Source organism: Strigops habroptila, chromosome 10 (assembly GCF_004027225.2).
Source record: "Strigops habroptila isolate Jane chromosome 10, bStrHab1.2.pri, whole genome shotgun sequence".
In the NCBI taxonomy this organism is placed as follows: domain Eukaryota; kingdom Metazoa; phylum Chordata; class Aves; order Psittaciformes; family Psittacidae; genus Strigops; species Strigops habroptila.
Genome location: NC_046359.1, coordinates 23,446,046 through 23,467,101, shown reverse-complemented (window position 1 = coordinate 23,467,101; position 21,056 = coordinate 23,446,046). Strand labels below are relative to the sequence as shown.

The following is a 21,056-nucleotide window of genomic DNA, read 5'->3' as shown; positions in this document are numbered from 1 at the left end:
AAGAGCCAAAGTTGCCTGAAGTAGACCAGAGAGAGAATGCAGCTCTCTAACCTGCTGGTCAGGCCACATATGAGCCAGGGTTACCCTGAGTTCAGTCGTTCTTCCCAAGACTGTTTATGTATTTGAAGTGAAAAAAGTAAGCAGAGCATGTGCTTTGTTTACTTGCTTTGAGAGTTAGCCAGCAGCTAAACACTGTTTTTTCAAGATCACAGATGTGTACTTTGCCACCTTTTGCTAGAATCTCACTTTGAGTATAATTTGTCCTTTTCGACCATCTCCAAATCCTTCTCTAAGTGCTTAAATTACTGGCTTGATTTTTCATGGAGCTTATCTAGCTTTTCCAACTTCATCTGACTTAGGATTTTTAGAAGAGAAAAATATAATAAATTTTACATTGGCTATTAAAAAATATTTTTTAGTCCACTCTTCAAAAATATAACTGAGAAAAGCTATTGCATTTTCTGCCTATCCCCTGCAAATTGCTGAGCATGAAATGTAGGGGAGGAAGAGATTTGATGTGGCTTTTCAGTTTTGTTAGAATTAGCATCCTCCATAATATATAGCATAGGAGACTATAATCTGTCTTCTGCTGGAAACACTATAGAGGTAGCCATATAGTAATTAACAAGTAATGCTCTGTAAAACTGTGGGATTTTTTTTAAAATTATATGACAACTACATAACTAGTAGATACCGAGATCCTGATGCTACGGTACCACTCCCTCAAACAGCCTATCTGACCAATAAGGGGTTTTATTCTCATAATGTTTCTAAAAGAAGAATAAAACATTTCCATGGGAGAAAGAACTGGTTGACTGGGGCTAAGCTACATATCTACAGTTCAGCCAAACCCTGACATCACATCTCTTGGCTGCAGACTCCAACAACCACATCCATTACATCATTATTTGTATAATTAAGCACTGCTGTTCTACTAGAACAATAAACATCTTGTCTATATCATGCCACAATGGTTTCCAACCACACCACCAGCTCTAGTGATGGATGAGTAAAATACAACTATAAAGTTCATCTACATAAATTAAATAACTTGTATTCTGATAGTTCAATACAAGAAAAGCACAAAAAGAAAAAAGAAAATAAAATCATAGCAGAGCTTTTCTACATGTAAAGAATTAAAAACTTTTGAAATAAGCAGTTACTATTAAAAAATGATTGGCAAAGGTGCATTTGGACTTCCAAATAAAGATAACCTAGAAAATCTATGCCCTCAGGTGCTTCTCAACACAACTCTGAAATATCTCATTGCCATCCAGCTGTTTTAGGAGTATTCAGGAAAGCTGGGTAAGAAAAACAGCTCACTCAATGAGATCGCAGTTAGCAAATTACTGCATACTATAATAATTTTTTTTCTCCTTATGATAGAATTATAAATCCTATTGGGTTTACTGTGGTTAACAGAGGCTCTATGAAGGACGCAGGAGACACAAAATCCTCCACAGGCTATATTAAGGACACAGGAGGCACACAATCCTCCACAGCCACCCACTCTGATTTCTTAGTCAGGCCACTTGAAATGACAATCTCTACTGCAAGTCTTACTGGTAACCTGCCACATGCTGGGAAGAGATTTCAGGGTGATACTCAGGGATGGGTGAAGGGTAGGGCAGTAGGAATATGATCAACATATACCTTAGCACTTCCTCAAAGCCTAAAGCTCTAAAGAACCCCCTTCATTTAGGTAATAAATACAACCATAATATTTCTATGAACCATGTCATGATATCAGGCATGTCATACTTCATTTCATGAGATATTACCATTATGGGATATGCACTTCCTACTTAGGGGGAAACAGAAACATCTACAGTGATATGCCCTGAAGTTAGTAGTTTGTGATGGCTTGAACTACAAAACATGAATCCCTTCCTTGACGGTCCCTCTTGCCATCACATCGACTGCCACATGCACACAGATAGTTACTTTGAGCAGATGGCTTTCCCTAGTGCTCTTGTGCACTATAATTGCATTTTGTGTTCAACATTTTGGAAGTCTTGAGGCAGCTTTATTGTGGACTGTCTTGACAGACGTATTTGAAACAAGTGTATAGGCTTTGAGCTCTTGAGACAGCTGTGGTCAGGTGTAATACATTAGTTTTTCAAAGGACACTCCGCCAGCAAACTTCTGGTCTTATGCAAACTACCAAGTAGTGGGCAACATGCAGCCAAGTTTTAAATGTTGCCTACTGTAGTTAGTAAAACCAAAAGACATCACTTTTACTGCTGGAGGCTACTAAGGGGAGGTCCACACCTACAAGCTACAGCAGTTTAACTAATATTAAAATGTCAAGCCAGCACAAATCCTTGTGTGGGCACTTTCATATGGATTTCAAACAATTTCTATTGATTACAGGTGCAAGCTAAACCAATAAGTTGGGTTTAAATAGGCTTAAATTTGACATACAGAGAAATATTTACTTAGCTAAATGAAATTTAAACAGCTTTTTATCCAAGCCAAAGTAAATGCACATGTAGCGTTTTCTCAATTAATTAAAAGTGGGCTATTTTCCTTCTACTTAGGGACAATAAATAGAGCCACACACAAACAGTTCAACTTTTACACAGAGGCACCTCTATGGGTCTCAGTTTATCCATAAACTTTCCAGGATGCACACAGGAGACTCATATTCTTTACAAGATTAGGGCTTTCTTGGGAGTTTAAGTAAGCCAGACCTCCCCTCATTTCCCCCCTCCTCCAAGCCTACACAACACATCACTGAATGCTTGCATCAAACGGCTTCCACCTAGCTGCTGGAGAAGAAGTGCTAAATGTGAGCAACTGAACAGGGAAATCGGATCAGGAGCAGTACTCAGAAAAAGAAGCCGAGAAGAAATTGAGAGTCTCATGAGAAGGCTTAAGGGTTTACCTTTAAAGTTTAACTTCCCTTGCTACACCTTCTTCCTTTATCCTGTATTGCTCATGTCCATGGCAAGCTCTTCAGGACAGAGTTCATCTGCTACCCTGTAGATGTAGTAGAGGTTCTCACAATGAGGCCCTTTCTTGTGATTAAGGTAATTACCATAATAAGAACCCCAGTGGGACACATAATGGCTGCACCTTTGCCTACACAGGTGCAATCGAGACTTCTGTTTGGGCTCAAGTCAACACAGGTCTTTGGTTGCCTAATACATGAAGCTCCTGCAGTTTTTTTTCTCCAAGCTACGAAATATTTCTTGTAGGTGGTCAGTACCAGTTTATTTATTACAGTACACACAAGTCCATTCCTAGAAAACTCTGAGCAAGTGGTATATGTGGTTAGATTTCTTCAGTGTCTAACATATGCTGAAGCTGTGCTAGGCAGGAAAAGGCAGCGATGCTGAGCTGTCAGGCAGCCTAATGCCACCCTTCTGTCCCAGTCCATGACCTCAAGAATCACATGTAGCTGGCTGCAGGATGGAACATCTGGCTTACCAGTGATGTTTGTCATGTGGAGCGAGGACACAAAAAATAGACTGTGGCACTGCTTCATGAATGCAAAATATAAGCCTTGCTGCGGGCAGGAAGGCCTTGGATTCATCCAGTGTGTCTTACCAGTACTCATTCACCTTTGCTACATACCTTCAGACAGTAGTTACACTATAAACCACAGTAAATGTCTACACCTTATTACTTTGATTCACTTTTTTTCTGGATCAAAGGGGAACTTCAAAAGACTGGACAGATGCTAGTGTCTGAAAAGGGGAGAGAATGTGGAATGGCTAAGTGTATACTGCTGGTAGATGACTAAAGCCAAACCTCATGTTAATGACAGACACTGCACAGGGGATGTTAGTGGCTCCACAGCTCTACAGACCCCATGGGATAAAGTTTCACCTACTTCATTTGATTTGCCCATCCCAAAGCAGTGTCATCTCTGTAAAACTTAAAAAACTTAGAACTTCATTGCCAATTAACATAAGTATTTAATTACTGGTTTGGGTATTGGGAAACAAAGAAGACAAACATTTAAACACCTTTCCTCCTCTTTCCCAGGCTCAGCTTCACTCCAGACACCTCTCCTTCTCCCGTTACTGTTGCAGATTGCACCCGGTCACCTCAGTGAGGCAATGAGCAGTACAGGAGGTCAGGGTTGGTACACGGTAGTTTCTCTCAGCTGCTCCTTCCTTCTTACTCTTGTCCTATGCTGCAGCATGGGTCCTCTATGGGCCATAGTCCCTTAAAAGGGGTACCTGCTCTGGCATGGGCTTATCCACAGGCCACAGTCCTTTCAGGGAAGTACGTGCTCTGCCACGAAGCACCTCCTCATCCTCTTACCTTGTCATTCCCTTTGTTCTTCTCTTCTCCTCTCCATTCCCTTTTCTCTCCATGTTCCCACTCCCTCAACATTTTCTGCCTTTTCTTAAATATGTTTTCACAGAGATGCCACCAACCTGGCTGATGGGCTCAGCTGAGCTGTGGCCTGAAATGGGTCCCTTGCAAAGACATCTGGAAATGGCTGTGTCCAACACAGGGCAGCCCCTGATCTCCCACAGATGCCATGCCTGCAGCCCCTCTGCTGCCAAAACCTGGCCATTTACATCCAATATGGCCTCTAAGAAATGAGCATTTGTTGCCTTAGCAGAAAGGTATGCAAGTTACAAATTGTCAAAATGTATTTCATTATGTTTAATTTTGAGAGAAGTGTCCACTGACCAAAATATTTACTTTTGGGTCATCACAGGTCACCCAATTAACATAAGAAGGCTATTGTAAATTATTTCAGGGCCTAGACATCTACTTTTCTGTAGGAACAGAGGTTAAATGAATAGGACCATAGGTAAGAAACCAACTGGATATGTGCATCCACTCCTATACACTACCAAACTATTATCTTGGAGCCACATAATGCCTTGTAGAAGTTCATGGGGGGTACAATACATGCTAGCCAAACATAAAAGAGAAGCTGAGAGAAATCATGAGGAATGCTAATGGACAGTCACATGAGCAAATACTGTTGGTAATCTGAAAGTTGCTTGATTAAGGCTTGAGCTGCTTAGACAGCATTTTATTTAGCATTCTTATCTCTTTCTGTGAAATATAACCAAGATGATTTCAGAGACACAGAACCCCCCAGGTTTCCTTATTTATAACCTTCTAAAATAACAGATAACTTGATAACTAGACTTGTGAAAACAACAAAGGTTTCATTTTCAATTGCAATTCCAGCATTTTATGGAACTGGTTATCTACCATACTTTTTCGTACTTCATACCATTCACTTCTATATTTGTTTCCTCAATTTACCGTGTGGGCATTTACTGCTACAACTGTAACTCTGGCTAATAATGGCAGTAAAATCTGAACATACATCCTTGAGTTGTTCCAGGTACTATGATTATGACATCTTACTTCCATGGGTCAAGGTAGTACAATTGCTCAGAATACATGAGGTTAAAAGGAAGAGCTAAAGGAAGACAGAAACTTTCAGCCACACTTCTTAGTAGATTTGTCATGAAAACTGTTTTGCTACTCTCAGTAAAGCAAAAATAAAGTTACAAATATCAGGCATTTTTTTAATGTGTGCGGCACCAGGGGATGCAGCTCTTCTAGGAATCTTTGCCTTTCAAACATGTTAGAGATCTCCAGCACCAAAGTACAACCCACTGGGAGAGGACAGCTGACAGGAAGAGTTCACATATGCTAACTCAACCTTTCTTTCAGAAACCAAATCAATACACCGTCAATACCTCTTATAAGTTATACTACTGCCTTTAAGCCTTCAGAGAAACTCTTGGCAAGCACCTTGGCTACTCCGACTTGCATAGAACTCTTTACAGCCTTTCATAACTAAGACTGCTTTGTCAACGTAGTCACATAGGTCAAGTTAGAGGAAAAAGAACACCTTATCATCATATATTCTTGTCTGGTTACAATGTTATGTGCCTTTAATGAGACTGGACCAGCTCAAGAAATAATATTTTTTCAGTTATTTAAAAAACCCCAAAACTATGGGGAAATAACCAGCCCTTCAGTTCTGAAAGGCAAAGACCCAGCATATATATTATCATATGTTACAAAATATTTTAATATTTTATTATTATTTACCTTTCCCAGCTATAGTATCTTAAAGCCAAGCTGGGAAAATCACATTTCTTTATTAATTTGATTACTAAGAAAACCTGGGCCCTATTTAGTCAGACCTTCTGATATATTCAGCTTGGAGATCTATATTTTCCTCCCATAAAGCTTATTTTGTCTTATTTTTAACTAAACCAAAATTCTTCTATAGTAGCAGAATTCCTGGGTAGTGTCTTTTTTGAAGGTGTTAAATCTTCCAAGAGTTACGACAGCTTGAAGAGTCAGCACTGCTTTCAGTTTCGTACCACTTTTCCATCAATTTTAAGGCAAAGAAGAACCACAAGAGCCTCTAACTTGTATTAAAATTCAGTAAGTTTGGTATCAAGGTTCTTGTCTGATAAACCCATGGCTTCCAAATCAATTTTCCCTTGGAAGAAACTTTTTCACTCCATATAATTCTGTAATTTCCAGTTATTTCCCGTTGTAGACTAACTGCTCATGGCACAATGCTTTCCAGGCCCACACTGGTAGACAGCCTCATTGCAAACATCTGTGCCACACATTATAATGATACCACAAGAATTATAGACACATATGGAGCTTCTTAAGCACGGAAAGCTCTACAGGCTTGTGCTGGTCACCTGAACAGTAGAGATTATAGCCAAGTATCCCAAAGAGCAAGTTGTTAAAACACATCCCCTCTTTCCTTTTCCATCTTTGCAGCTATGTCGTATTGAGAAAAGATACAATTATTTGGAGTCACAGATACCAGTGAAGGGAGACTTCAACACTTCCTAACTACCTGCTATCATTTCTAGCATCAATGAACATACGTGATTTCTCATTCTTTCTGGTTTCTAGCATTCCCCAAACTGAAGAATAACTGCAGTTACTTTACATCTAATAAAAGCAAAGGTATCACCTTGTGAAGAGGGGAGGTTAAGTGCGTGTTTATTTTTTCTTCTTCAGCCCTATTGTCCCACACATTATCTCAGTTCTCTCCCCATAAATTCACAACCTATACCTATCCTGATGTGAGGAGTTGCCTCCCCCTGTAGCAAGAGCAGTTTTACTGCTGACCTTTCCTCTTGTGACTACACTCAAAACAGAGGTCGGCTTCAGAAATATCTGGACCACACATTTACAGCCTGGGAAGTACTTATCAGTGCAGTAAATTGAAGGCAGCAACTGGCAAAACAATAAAGGCAGGAAGAGGCTTTTAGAGGCTTAAGTAATGGGAAGCTGGATGTCTGAGATGGAGCAAGACAGAGTTAAAAGGACAGGGGCAGGACAGAACTTTAGCTCCTTTTGCTCATTTGGCTATTACGGCACATTTCTAATGGCACCGTTCTTCGTTTTCCCTTTGATGAATGGTTCACATGTAACTGCTGTTTGCCCACAAAAGTGCTAATAGGTCCCAGACAAGGAGAGAGACTGGACCAGTTGCTAATGGCCAGTAACCCTTCTCACTTCCTGGTGGCAGCTTCCCATTCATTTGAGAGCAGTTGCTCTTCAAAGAGAGGATGCAAATTAAAATGGTACGCTAGAAAACACTGACAGACACACATGACACTAGATTGACCTGCTGCATGATCTTAGGAATTCATGCAAATTGCTGTCTACTGCACACCCACATGAACTAGGGATGCATGCCTTGCCTTGTGCAGTGCTACGGTTTTGCATCTGAAGTCACTGATGACTCACAACTCACAGGTGAGTAGGTGTGCAGAAAAGCTGGTAGAGTAGAAACACAGCCTGGAGGTCAGGAGAGATCCAGCATCTTACTTTCTTTGTGAAATTCTGTCAGCAGATGCTGGACATCAAAATACATAAACAGTTCCTTACATCTAATTATTTCATATGAGTTTCCCTTGGGAAGATGGGTAAAACAATGACAGCTTCAGATTTCCTAATGATGAAAAGAAAATATTTTAATAGGCATACAGTGTTTCTTAAGTCAGTTCAGAGGCTTTTAAAACAGTAAGCCTCCAGCAGAGAAGAACATGGAAGAGATTATTTGCTTTTTCTAGTGTGTCTGACTAGATTTTGTACTTTAGTTCAGAGGTAACAAAGCAACTGTCAGTCAGCTGACTAATCCTTGTTTTCTTACTAAGCAATCTACTAAGAAACACACGCAGGTTAGTACAATCATATGAAGACACACAGCAAACCTCTAAAACTGTTTACAATATGAGAAGAAGTCTACAGAGTACAGGATATGAGAATAGCGTCATCACAGTCGGTTCCTATATCCAAGCTTTTGGAACAGAGTAATTTTTATTAATAACCATGTACCTTCCAAACAATAAGACAGTTTGCAGCCAACAAGTTAAATGTCTTCTTTAAAAACAGAGTAATGGCAACACAGAAATGTCTCATCAAAAGGCTTGAAACAAGCTCATCTGAAGAGGGTGCTATATATAAAAATATACATAACAGCAAGACAATTAGAAAAAGGGGAAGGAGCAATGTAAAAAAAAGATCTAGCTCAAAGAAAAAAAATAGGAAGAGCATCTTACGGCCCCTGCCTTAATAAGTAATACATTAAACAAGTAATTTTGATCTTTAGTTTGCTAATATTATTTTTGTAGTTAAATATTTATTATATGAAAGAATGTTTAACACAGGATTGCAGCTACATAAATAGCCTGCTTCCACAACCACAGAACACATTGCTACAATAGGACTTCAGAGAAGCAAACCTTACCAAACCCCACTGGTTAAGTTTGCAATGCTCATGTCTTAAGATGCAACATTAACTCTCTAAAGCTCACGTATTTGCAATGCAACCTGTATTTTCTACCTAAAAAGTAAGATCCGTAGAAAATCCCAAAATGCATACTTTGAAGAGATGCTGTGACAAAGATGCACCATTATCTGCAAAGCAAGAAGAGCAGTTGCTGCAGCTGTAACAGCTCAGAATCACATACTCTGCCAACTATCTTTTTGGCTGTGAAGACAAAGACCCTTCAGTTAATCAGTAGTATAACACCTTTGCAATGGCTGGTTCAAGCCATCCCAAATATCCGTTGCGCTCATGAGTAACCTGGGAGACACTTACTAAATTCATCCAAGCCTGTTTGCTTTGTGTTTATAGAGGAAACTCATAACTACTTACTCCTTAGCATATATTTATCAAATTTAAGGAGCTTATCAGAATTTCCTGATCATAACTCCGATAATGATTAAAAAGAAGGAAAAAAAATCCTGTGGCTATATGGCAAAGCTAATATAAAGTGAAAAAAGTGGTCAAGTAAGGGGAGGAAATTAAAGGGAGTGAGGTGTGAGGAACGTCTTGATTTAGAACCTTAGGTAGAGGCTTAGAGACTTGCTTTCCCTCCCCCAGTATTTTGCATTGAAAGGCTGACTGCTATTGCAGTCAGGTTTTCAAAACAGCTCACTCCTTTTCAAGCTTAATTACAGAAACAGATTATATAATAAAAGCACTAGTATACCAGATAACCACGCCCAAGTCAGAGTTTACACCAATTTCTGAATCAAGTTAAATCAGTGCAAGAATTCCAAAAAGAGCAGATTCTGAAACACAGACATGTAGCAAATTGCAAGACTGCCTTTACTTAAGTTATATTAATCTGAAACCCACCTCTCTTATTTTGGTTCCACAATGTGAGCCGAGGTCTAAAACCAGAAGAAGGATTAAGCTCCCAAATCCTGGCTTCCTTTCACTTCCAGGGCCTGACTCCAGAGGGGGGATTCTCAGCCTGGTCCCTCACTTCTCGCCCCACACCAGAAGGTGTCTGCCTAGAGCTTTTAACCTCTCTCTGCATTTTAAATATTAAAGTCTCCAAATGCCCGACAATGGGTTTGAGAATCCCATCACAGTCAGCAATGCCAAGAAGCTGTGTTAAGCATCTGCTTGTCACACCTATCACATCACTCCCATACTAGGTAGGTGCAGCTCTGGTGCCCAACCTCTTTATCCAAGACCTTTGAATGCTCCTTAAAGCTGTGAGAGGTACAGGATCAATTCTTCCCACTAGCAGAAGGATTGTAAATCTCCCACTGTCTTGGTTGAGACTACAGGGTACATTTACCAGTCCCAGAACATCAATGAAATTCCATATTAAATGAAATAATGAAGTTTCTTTGGGCTGCAGGGAGAAAGCAAGCAAGAGCATGACTATATAATTTAAGGAGAAGAGTACTCACTGGAGAAGAGGGGGAGGAAAAGTGAATTCCAGTTCCTGCCCCAATGCCTTCTTTAAAATACACACAGTCATTAGGGCAGGGCCTGGAAACCAAGAGTTTTAGGAAGGGTGGCAGCTGTTCCAGGAAGTATGTGTTCATGAATTTGGTAAAGCAGAGCATGAGTAAGCAAGCTAAAGTAGGCAAGACATCTTTAGCAGAGGAGGTTATTATTAGTCTTTTAATAAGGAAGCTATTTCATGAACAGTGTGATAAGGCTGGAATGTCATGGCTATTCTGATTCAGATGACAAAAATCACTATAGGTCCAGACAGTAAGTTGACTCAGGACCTAGTTCAGCAAAGATATTCTGTTGTAATTTTCGCCATTGGTAATAAATTCCATATTTGCATAAACTGTTTTTTTTGCTTCCCACTAGCAACACCAGAAATTTCCAAACAAGCTCTGGGTTCAAACACTGTGTCACTGCAAAACAATCAGAACTTACCAATGCATGCCATATGAGCCAGCAGCAAGGTTATGAACTGGGTGGACCTAAGTGAATTATAGGTTATGAATGGAAATCTATCTGTAATCACACTACTTCAGATTAAGGAAATTCAATTTGGTGAGACCAGAGTTTAAGCTGGAGAAACGTTATGCCTCTTTAAAGAGCATGACAAAGAATATAGCAACGTGACAAAGAATATATACAACTTTGGTTATGTGTCAAAGGCAGACTCATCAAGAAGTTTAGCAAGCATACAAATACATTCTACATAAGCCATGTTCAATCTATTTGACCATATCATGCATGACTCACCTAAATCAGCCTCTAAGACTGATTTCTACCTTGAAAACAATCAACCTGTTTCAGGCATGGGGAGCAAAATATACTTCAAAAGGAATGGAAAATCCTCGTATATCTCGGAGATCCTGTTCCTACACACACTTTCCACACTCCAGACTCTCCCACACAAGCTCACCGCTCCTCTGAGTGGAACATCTGTTTCCATAGCAGGGGTTGAAAAAAGAGGCAGTTTTAACAGTAGCAGAAGGAGTTGTATATGGAAATGCATTGTTATAACATGTAGTATCAATATATATTAGCTACTGTTATATTAAGCTTGGTACGGCTTTTGTGGTAGCCCAAAGCAGACATACTGTTGAATCACTAATATTAAATTTGTGTTACTTTGTGATGATATAGTTATTTTCTGTTTGTAAGAACTGAATATATCAAGTATCTGAACAAGAATAACTCAGGTTTCACTAATTTTGCACAGATTATTATGCCTGGCAGGTTCTTGAGACATTGAAGCCTTCTCCCCTTTCCTGAGAAACTCCAGATCATTAGTAAAGAGAATATGCATAAATCACAGGTGGGAGAGTACAGTGTACAGACAGTCAAACCATTGCACCTATTTGAATATGGTTGGAGGACACTGCAGCAAGGGGAGCAGTTATTCAGAGAAGTGAGACAGCAGATGGCTACCAAAACAACCAGAGTAATTCTCAGGGGTAATCGTATTTTCTGCTGAGCTGTAAACATCAGTCATATGGGTATTTCCACACACCCACACTTTGATCCTGACCCCACACACACTTAGAGAGGTAAGCTGAATTTTCTGATGGGACCACTCATGAGGTCAGCTCAGCAAATACCTGTGTGTTTGCAGGATTAGTCTTTGCATTTGAACTGGACTCACCAAGTCTGACCTGTTGAATTTGCTAGTGCTTTTTGCTGATACTCTTTTACCTTCACTACAAGAGAAAAGTTCTTCCCTGTCCCAATGCTTCTAGTCTGGTCTTCAGGTGGTTTTTAGATATGTTATACCAATAAGAAAACCTATTAATGAAACAGTACTACTGCACTGGCTAGTCACACTGAATAGAAAAAAACACAGAGAAAAGCAATGAAGAGCAAAAATCAGAAGACCTGAGAATTTGTTTCAGCTTTTTTATTCAAACACTTGGGTCTAAGATGTTGCCATTCCTGACTTTAAAAGAAAGAGAGAATGTGAAAACAAGTCTATCAAATTTAGCAGTTAAAAGAGATTATACCACAAATATGTTAACAGCAAAATATTCTGTGCAAGTTGTTTAGAGTACCTGTACAAATGTTCTACAGCCAGGCCTGGACAAGTTAGGAAAAAAAGAAAACCACCTACGTATCACTCCAGTATTTTTAAAAGTAGTTTCCTCTCTTTATTCAGGAACATCCTGGGAGTGGCTCCTCTGTATTATGGCATCTTCAACTAAAGAGAGGGGCTGGCAAAACTGCAGTTACTTTTTAGCTAGATGTTTTGCTACAGAGCAGAAATATGCCCATTCAGAGAACTGTAAGGCTGTCCTGATCATTTCCTTAGAGTAAAGGAAAAGGATTTAACAGGAGCCTTACATGGCTCTCCAGCGATACGAGTATGCACTGAACTTCTGCAGAGGGACAGCAATGGTCACGCTGTTACTGAATCTGCTCTAGTATGTAATAAAAAAAATTCCAGGATGAACAATTTCTCTTAGGTGTTGGACTTTCTGGTGATGTATCAATGGGAAATGCAAGGGCTGAGTACTTTCCCAAACAAAGCATGCTGAAATTTAATTAATGTACTTTATGTCTGTGCAGACTTGCCTTGACTTACACAAATATAAAGGGGGGGAATATTCAAAAGGCTGAGCACTTGAGCAATTGTGCCAGGGATAAGGAAGGTACAGCAGGAACGTTCTGAACTCCTATCTATTTTCTTGTGGATTTGGGGTTTTACTTAGATTAAAAGCCTGGTCCTTCAACAGTCCTTTTCATCTGACTGGGCAGTTTGCTTAACAGAGAAGATTTATCACAAACGTAAAATGCCTGGAAACAAGCATACTGTGACATTGTCTTACCCAAAATGAAGAATTCCTACAATTCTGAAGAAAAAGGAAGTTATTCTGGGACCAGAATAAAAAATGACAGCGGACCAGTTAATCTCCTTGTCCCACATGGGACAGACACCTGGACAGGCCGGAGAGGCCCCCTTGCAGCCAAGGTTCCCGGGGGATTTGGGGCTCCTGAGCACAAAGCCAGGCACCTCAGGGCCCCGTATGCCTGCTCCATTCATGGCGTCGCGTGCCATCAGCGTGGGAGGGCTGCAGTGTAACCACAGCCTGATAGCACTTCAGCTCTTGGTTCAAAGGCGGTCTACCCTCAGAGACGTGGACAGGCAGGAAGCCAGGGAGACTTCTGGTTTTGTGAACAACTGAAACTGATTGACATTTTCCTGAAAAATTTCCAGTTAACCATCAAAGCCATAAACTATGGTTTAAAAGAAAAATAAAAGACTTCAGGGAGAAATAAAGCTTCTCTTTCTTATGTGAGAAGTCTTTGAAAAAGGATTATTCTCTCCATCTTTAAAGGAGGGACCACATGATGCATCAAACCTGCTAGTGTTTGCCCTTGGTCCTGTTCTGAAATTCAGGCTTTTTGACTTGACATACACCTTCCTCAACAGGACCCCACTGATCTTTACCTCTGCCTCTCTTTAACCTTCCCCAAAGCACCTGGCATCCCTCAGTCTCGTCATATATCAAGCTCCATCACCCATTCATTTGTTCCCATTCCTCCTAAGTCTTCCTCCAAAAACCCTAATTCACCTCTATGTAAATAATTCATCAAAAGTTCATTTATATATACATTGTATTCCAATTCTTGTGTTTCAAACTAAAACTTACAACTGTAACAGTCAAAAATTATCAGATGGAGGAAATCAATCATTCATGAAACAGAAATATAAAAAATGCAAGTATCCAAAAATAAATCAAATAAAAAACTTCGAGATATTTAGGAGACTATCTCCCTTTTAGAGAGGATTTTTTTAATCTTCGCCATCTAATTATATCTTATTATCCAGAATGACTAAATTATATCTTCATCAATGCATCTTCACTGTCTTTCTGTATTTCTCTGCTTCTACCTTTTTCTTTCCAAAAAATCTCTGCATTCACCCCAAAAAAGTAATCAGCCATAAGCAACATTCTTCAGATTGATAACACTATTTTGAGGTGGTTACCTCTGTCAATTCCTTACATGAGTGCTTTTAGGACAAATACTGAAATCGCTCTATACTCAAATTGCATCATTACCTATTGACCAGCTCTACAGAGAAAGGAAAATACACTCATCATAAACAACCTCTTCACTCCATCATTCGAGTAAATAAGCACCATTTTCCTTCCCTGGAAGAAAACACCGTACCTGTCTTGTTCCCGCAAGAGCAAAAACAATGCTACTGTTAATCACAGGTCAGAAAAATATAGGCATTCTGAACATGAATGACTGCTTATCAATGAAGCGACAAAAGGACACATGACCCTTAAGTGTTTTTATGAAAGGTCTAGGATGAAAATAGGAAAACAGCGGCAGTTTAGAGGAAAAAACCCCAACACACCACCAAACCGAAAACAGGGAAAATCACTTACTGTACTTGGTTCTGCAGAGGTATTCAACACAAACATCACCCTTCCTTGTCCAGCTGCCAAGTGCTAAAGCATGAAATGAGCAGCTGTTTCCTTCGAGCTGGGGCTGTGTGTCTTAACTAGTCACATGCCCCTCCTGATAAATCTCACTGCCGTGCCAGGAGGTCAGAATCTGAAGATCATTATTCCCCTTATTAGAAAATCCTTTTCATAACAGCAGCCTTTGCTAAAGCATTTGACTCGAACGTAGTGCTATGTGCTCCATAACTTCTATTTTTTTTTTTTTTTTTAAATGACTAACACCAAACAGTAGATAAGCCTTAATCAACAGTAAGGGCAGCACAAAAGGAAAGTTAAACACCTACCCTTTGATCTCTTCAGGTTTGTTTCTGACTTCACAATTTGCTGTATTTAAATTTAGGAATTTAAATCATCAGGAACAGGACAATTTAAAACTTTGTGGCATTCATAGCGTCCTTAAGACCAGGCCACTCCACAGATCATGCAAAATATGTGAACAATCCCACTTTCAGGGATTAGTTGTACTTAAGGGGCAACATCACTACCTGTCGTGTTTGGATAGTAGAGTGATGAGTGCATTATTAATACTGGAGGTCATTTTAATTTTGGTATCTAGCATTTTTACAGCATGGATTGTGGGGCTGCATTGTGCAAGACATTGTCTAGTCAGACTGTGATAGCCCTTTTTGAGGTGGCAACTATCAGTCTAAACAGAGAGTGCAAAATGGGAAACAAAAGCATCCTAATCCCCATGTTCCCAGATGTAGGACAAATGAAGGAGAAACACTGAAGTCATGAAATGAACAGATTCTGATGGAATTTTCCAGGGTGATATGTACCCTTACATTACTGAAAGTCAGCTGAGACTCTGCACTTCATTCCCTTTAGCTTGGCCACATATTTAAACGTATTTAGATATTTTAGGACAAAGGCATGCTGTCAATGTGATTTTGAGGGTGAGATGTCATTTTCTAAAATGCTTATAGGATATACTGTGCTGAAACTCCAGTGGTACTTTATATTGAGAAGACAGGATGCTGGCAATTGCCATACCTCAGTATAGGATGTAGTAATGGTATTTTATTGCTCGGTAAGCGACCCGGATCCTGCAAGATTGCACAGTCTCATTGGATTATAAAGGACACTATAGGGCATTTTTTCTGAGATAAAACCTGCACCAATAGTACTGTAACTGGGATTTGAAAAAATGCAAGGGATTGCTCAGAGATACACAGATGCCTGTTGTTAAAATTTTAAACTTGTAACAGCATATCTAGCTGGCACATTTGTCAGCAACTGATGAAAGCCTGCAAACCACTGAAGGCGAGGGCTGCAGCAAAGAAGGGTAACTCAGGTTGCTCCCTCTGACCTTACCCAGCTCTTCATGTTATATAAACTCGCACATGGTTACAAAACCATGCAGCCATCACACTGCCAGCACCGCCTGGGGCACGGAAGAAGCCCTCGTGCTAATTACCCACGACTCTGTGGGCCTCTTGTCATCTCAGGGTAACTGCTGGGTTTCCTTGACAAGCTTTCACAGCAGAAACCTCCCGCATCACATGGACACTCATAACGCAGCCAGACACGGGTGTACCCAGCCCGTTGCAGCCAAAGGTGCCCCCGTGCGGGGCCTCCCGCCAGCACTACCAAGCCTCGACCCTTCCCCGGTGACACAGACAGGTTGGGTGCCTCGTTTGTCCTCGCCTACCGCTGCGTCCGCACCCTGGTCACCTATGGAAACAACGAGTATGCGGGAAGGGAGCATCAGTTCAAACTCCCCCCGGCTCACGCCCGGCGGAGGGGCAGAGCCGCCGGCGCGCGCCCCGCCAGCCGTTAGGGCCGTTAGGACCCTCACAGAGGGCACCGCGCCGCCTTCGCCGACGGCACGTCCGGATGAATTCGCTCTTTCGGCCAGACATCTCTAAAGGCAGAAGCACACCGGCCGCGAAAAGGGGTACCCTGCGCTGGCCCGGCGGCCCCACAGCAGCCCCCAGCGGCCCGAGGTCCCCGCTGCAGCTGCCTGAGACCTCACCTCGGAGGTAGGAGGTGTGCGTTCGTGCTGGAATCACTCTGAGCGCGGTATGATGCCAGGCCTCTGTTCTCCGCTGGTTAACGGGGTGAGTGCAGCGCAAGGAGGGCTGCTTCTGGAATAGTATGTTAACGGCTAGGCAAACAGTGGAAGGCGTCCCTGCCCATGGCAGGGGGTTGGAACTGGATGAGTTTTAAGGTCCCTTCCAACCCAAACCATTCTATGATTCTACGTGCAGCACCATTGTGTCCCAGTGTGCTTGGCCGCTTGTCAGTAAGTTGCTCCTCCTGACTGTCCTGGGAAGCTGAACTGAGGCGGCCTCCTCAAGCTTCCTTGGGAACTTTCATCAGGCCTCCAAAGAGAGTGTCCCAGTGCATGGGGCTCTGTGACCTGGGGCCGTCTGAGCTGCTGAGGAAGCTTTAAAGAGGCATAGAGGAGATTGTAAAAATTATGAATTAAAAAATGAGAAATAAGCCCATGAGAAATGAGTTTGTTTATATTTAGAACACTGGAGGGATGATAATTTCAAGGAGGGACTGAGAGCTGCCACTGCAGAACTGAGTTGGAAGCTCCTGCAGGCCCTGGCCAGGGATGGCTGCTCACCAGGCTTTGCTCAGAGGAAGAAGAGAACACTCACTGTGCCTTAGTGCGTGGTCCATTGACCAAATGAGTTACCTTTGATAGATGTAATTTCATTTCCCCTAAAAAGCATTTTCATTTGAGATCAAGGGTAACAGCTTTATATGCAACTTTAAAATTAATCTTGAATTTCTTTACAAACTTTGTTACAAAATTACTCCCTGCTGATACCGAAGGAAACATGATTCTATGATTCTATGATCAAAATGTGTTCCACAATAGTCTAACAGTCCACAAATGCCATTAATAGTACTTTGTCCATTTCTCTGATTATGCAGTATCAATTGCACTCTTTTACATTTACCAAGACCCTTTGATATCATTGATTAAATAGTGGTAGTACCTGGGCCATTTCAAGTAGCACACAAAACAGTCATCACTCTGCAGTGAATAGCTGCAGATTTGCAGCTTTGCAAATTTTTATTTGGTAGTCATGCTCCACACGGGGACATAATTTGATGATAATGACTGAATGGCAGTATTCCACAAACAACTTGGGATACATTTCCTGAAAGGAACCTTTGTACTTTCTGAAATGATTAGACAAATAAATGAATTTTATGGCTCAGTAGAAAATGCCAGAACCTTTGATTGTGATTTATGTGGGAAAAAGTTTATCAGTTCCTCATGCTAGATAGACAGATTTAAGTCATCGTGAAACAGAACAGAGAAATAATTTGAGTGTGATTCCTGAAAATGAAAGTATCAAAAATTTTTTGGAGGGTTTATTTTTTTCTGTTCTCAACTTTGAGAAATACCAACATACAAAAAAGATCAGGTAGCTAATGCAGACACAATGAATAGAATGTTGTGTTCTTATATCTATGAGATGTCATCTTCTGTATGATGGAAGTTTTGCTGCTGGTTACAGTATATAACAGTATATTGGCTTCTTTATCTGTTGAGAAAACAACTCAAGACTGGCTTGAAAGGGGTATATTTTTCTCTCTAGACACTGACGCTTCAAATAAAAATGAAGAAATGAACATAGATTTCTCAGACATGCTATGGGAAATACTGAACAGGACCAAAAAAAGTTTAGTACAGTTAGCATGGAATTGTTATAGAATGGGTGCATGTAAGGTTAAAATTTTTATGTCAAATATTATGGAGAGCTTTTAGAAAAGTTGCAAAGAACTAAATAATTGAACGGTTGCCCATTTTGGTTCAGTTTGTGATCAGGAAGTTGTTTGCTTTTATTGATGCTGGAAAAATGGATCAACAGCCTTTCCTTACTGTAGGAGAAGCTTTATTTCATGGCTTGTTTTTAACTATTATTTCTTTTGTCTTTTTAGACATACTTGGCTATGTTTTGCTTGCGTGTCATTTAATTAACTATAGGTGCATACATTTATTAATTGATCACTGATAAAGTGGTTATCTCAAGCATTGGTGCTTTGATAGTGTACAAAATTTTGGAACATCGAGTTACTTTCTGAATATGGCAATTTCAGATGGCTGTTTTATGGGTTACCTGAACCTTTTTCTGGTTTTTTTCTGTTAATGTGTTCTTCTGGAGTTTATGTAACAGGAAGTAAGACTCTCAGTGGACGTAAATGTCAGGTAATACTAACTGCAAGTCTGTGTTACTATATTTGTTTCCTAAATGGTTGCACTATGATTTGACTGCAGCTTTTTAGAGTATGTGGAATCCATAACTAATAAACAGTGCGTGGTTTGCTGGTCTACCTCACTGCTCCAGATATTATATAGCCTTCACTATCAGCAGAAGTGAATGAAAGCAGACCATGGAAACCTTCACTACACAGGATGTTTTATAAATACCTAAGTGCAATTAAAAAGTCTGCCATAAATAGTCCAACAGCTCTTACACTAAGCTGCCACCTAAAGGCCATCTGAAGGACATAATGGAATTTTGCTGAAAATATTGTAGACATGTTTCTCAACCTTACATTACATTAAATCAGTTTTGAACATCTATAGGCTATGTTACATTCCCAGCAATCAAAACAAGCCCAAGGTCTATTCCAAGTTCTTCAATATAATGCTGTAGGGGGCACAGGAGTACTGCAAATGCAGTGTACCTCCCCTTTCATACCTATAGGTACATCTAGTAGTCATGTTATGACTAAGAAAGCAAGAACTGAGAAGATAAAGTATCATCAAATTAGGTCATCCTTAGGTACGACTCTTGAAATCAGTCCTTTTTTTATCATCAATTACGTATCACAGGTGGAGCCTATAGCAATGCCTAGAGTAAAGGTTGCTGGTTGCTTTCAACTGGGAAAAAAGTGCTTTTGAGTGATTTTAAGTACATAAAAATATCATAATTTAAACTGAAGTTTGATATGCTGTCTACCTGCCTGAAGTTTGGAGTTTGTGAATTAAACTAAAATAGCTGATAGATCCATTCTTAGAAATAATGGAGAGGAAAAAATATGCTCTGTTAAACATTTCTTCCAAGTGTGGCATTGAAAAACAATAACACTTCTAGGCTCTGAAGTAGAGGCTTGCCTTTTGATAGATGAGTTACATCATGGCAGGCAATGGTTTTTTTTTTCTTGACCCAGTAAACATTCAGCTCAGTTTTAAGTTTCTATCTAATGTTTTCACTTGCTCAGTAGAAATTCAAGTGTTTGTTAGTGTGGCTGCTGAATTCTGTGGGGATTAAGCCCCTCTGCCAGTGGTCCCTGCCCACAGTGCCACATTCCCAAGGGGCTGCTACCTATCTTCCCAGCCATCTTCTCACGACTTTTGGAAGGCTCTTAGTTTTCTCCAGAGCACTTGGTCTCCATAGTGGAAACCCCAGGAGCATTATGCCTGGAATGAAGGGGTTGCAGTGAAAAGGCTGTGGTGGAAAGAGATTTATTTTTTTTAAAGTAATATTAACACCCTCATCATATTAAGATCCTCAATATTATTTACTTATTTTAGGTGATGTGTGGGTAGGCCAATAAATTTGTCTTTTATCCAGTGTATTGTCTTTAAACATGGAATTGCATCAAAAACATCTCCTGCTGTTCAGTCAAGGTGCTTGGGTAGACCAGGATGAGGAATTCCTTATGTCTAGAAAAGCACCAAGTGACCAACAGTATGCAGCATGAGGCATTTTGTTTCAAGTTTCTCAGTGAACTTTTTCTTGTTTAATAGGTACGTAGTTGATTGATGACGTGATTGCATGCTGCTTGCATTCAGTACTGTGACTTCCACTTTTACAAAAGCAGCAGGACTTCATGAAATAGCTGATCCCAAGCAACTGATAGATGAATGCGTATGTATTTATTTCTCACATTGTCAGTTACTGAAATGGAATTTGTTTCTTTCAGAAAGAATTTTTAGAAATAATTTGTTTCTTTTAGGAACAAATGAGAAATTTTCTCTTGTAATCCTTGAAGTACAGAGATGGACTGACAAATGTATGTTGTCCTGCACTATAAATGCTAATGGATAGTGGCATTGCCTTTGCTAAGGGATAGGGTGAAATTCTGCCATGCAGTCAAAGCTGGTGATGAGCTCTTCTGTAGCAATAACAATATATTCATGTTTGTTTAAAAAATAACCAAACAAAAAACAACAAAACAACAAAAGCGCTTCACTGTCTATAACCAGTCAAATCGAATAATTATGTTCCACAGGGTGGCTATGCTTAATTCAGAAACAGAGTTTGAAGAGTGTGTTCCTGTAATTCTAGACCTAGATGCAGTAGCACCACTAAGCTCAAAACAAAATCTGTTACACAGGGTGTTTTTTCCAAATCTACCTTGATTGTTCTGACGTTGAAGAT

General features: G+C 40.2%; 1 protein-coding gene across 5 annotated transcripts in view; it reads right to left on the bottom strand.

Moving 5' to 3' along the window:
- The window catches only part of RASGRP3 (RAS guanyl releasing protein 3), a 60,669-nt gene that overhangs the window by 30,954 nt on the left and 8,659 nt on the right, over positions 1–21,056 (bottom strand). The window contains exon 1 of one of the 5 annotated variants that reach the window (XM_030499524.1): positions 14,623–14,716. The exons of the other annotated variants lie outside the window; for them this stretch is intronic. The gene's annotated coding sequence lies outside the window, so the exon portion shown is untranslated. Of the gene's footprint in view, positions 1–14,622; positions 14,717–21,056 lie in introns of those variants that run through there. 5 annotated transcript variants of the gene reach the window in all.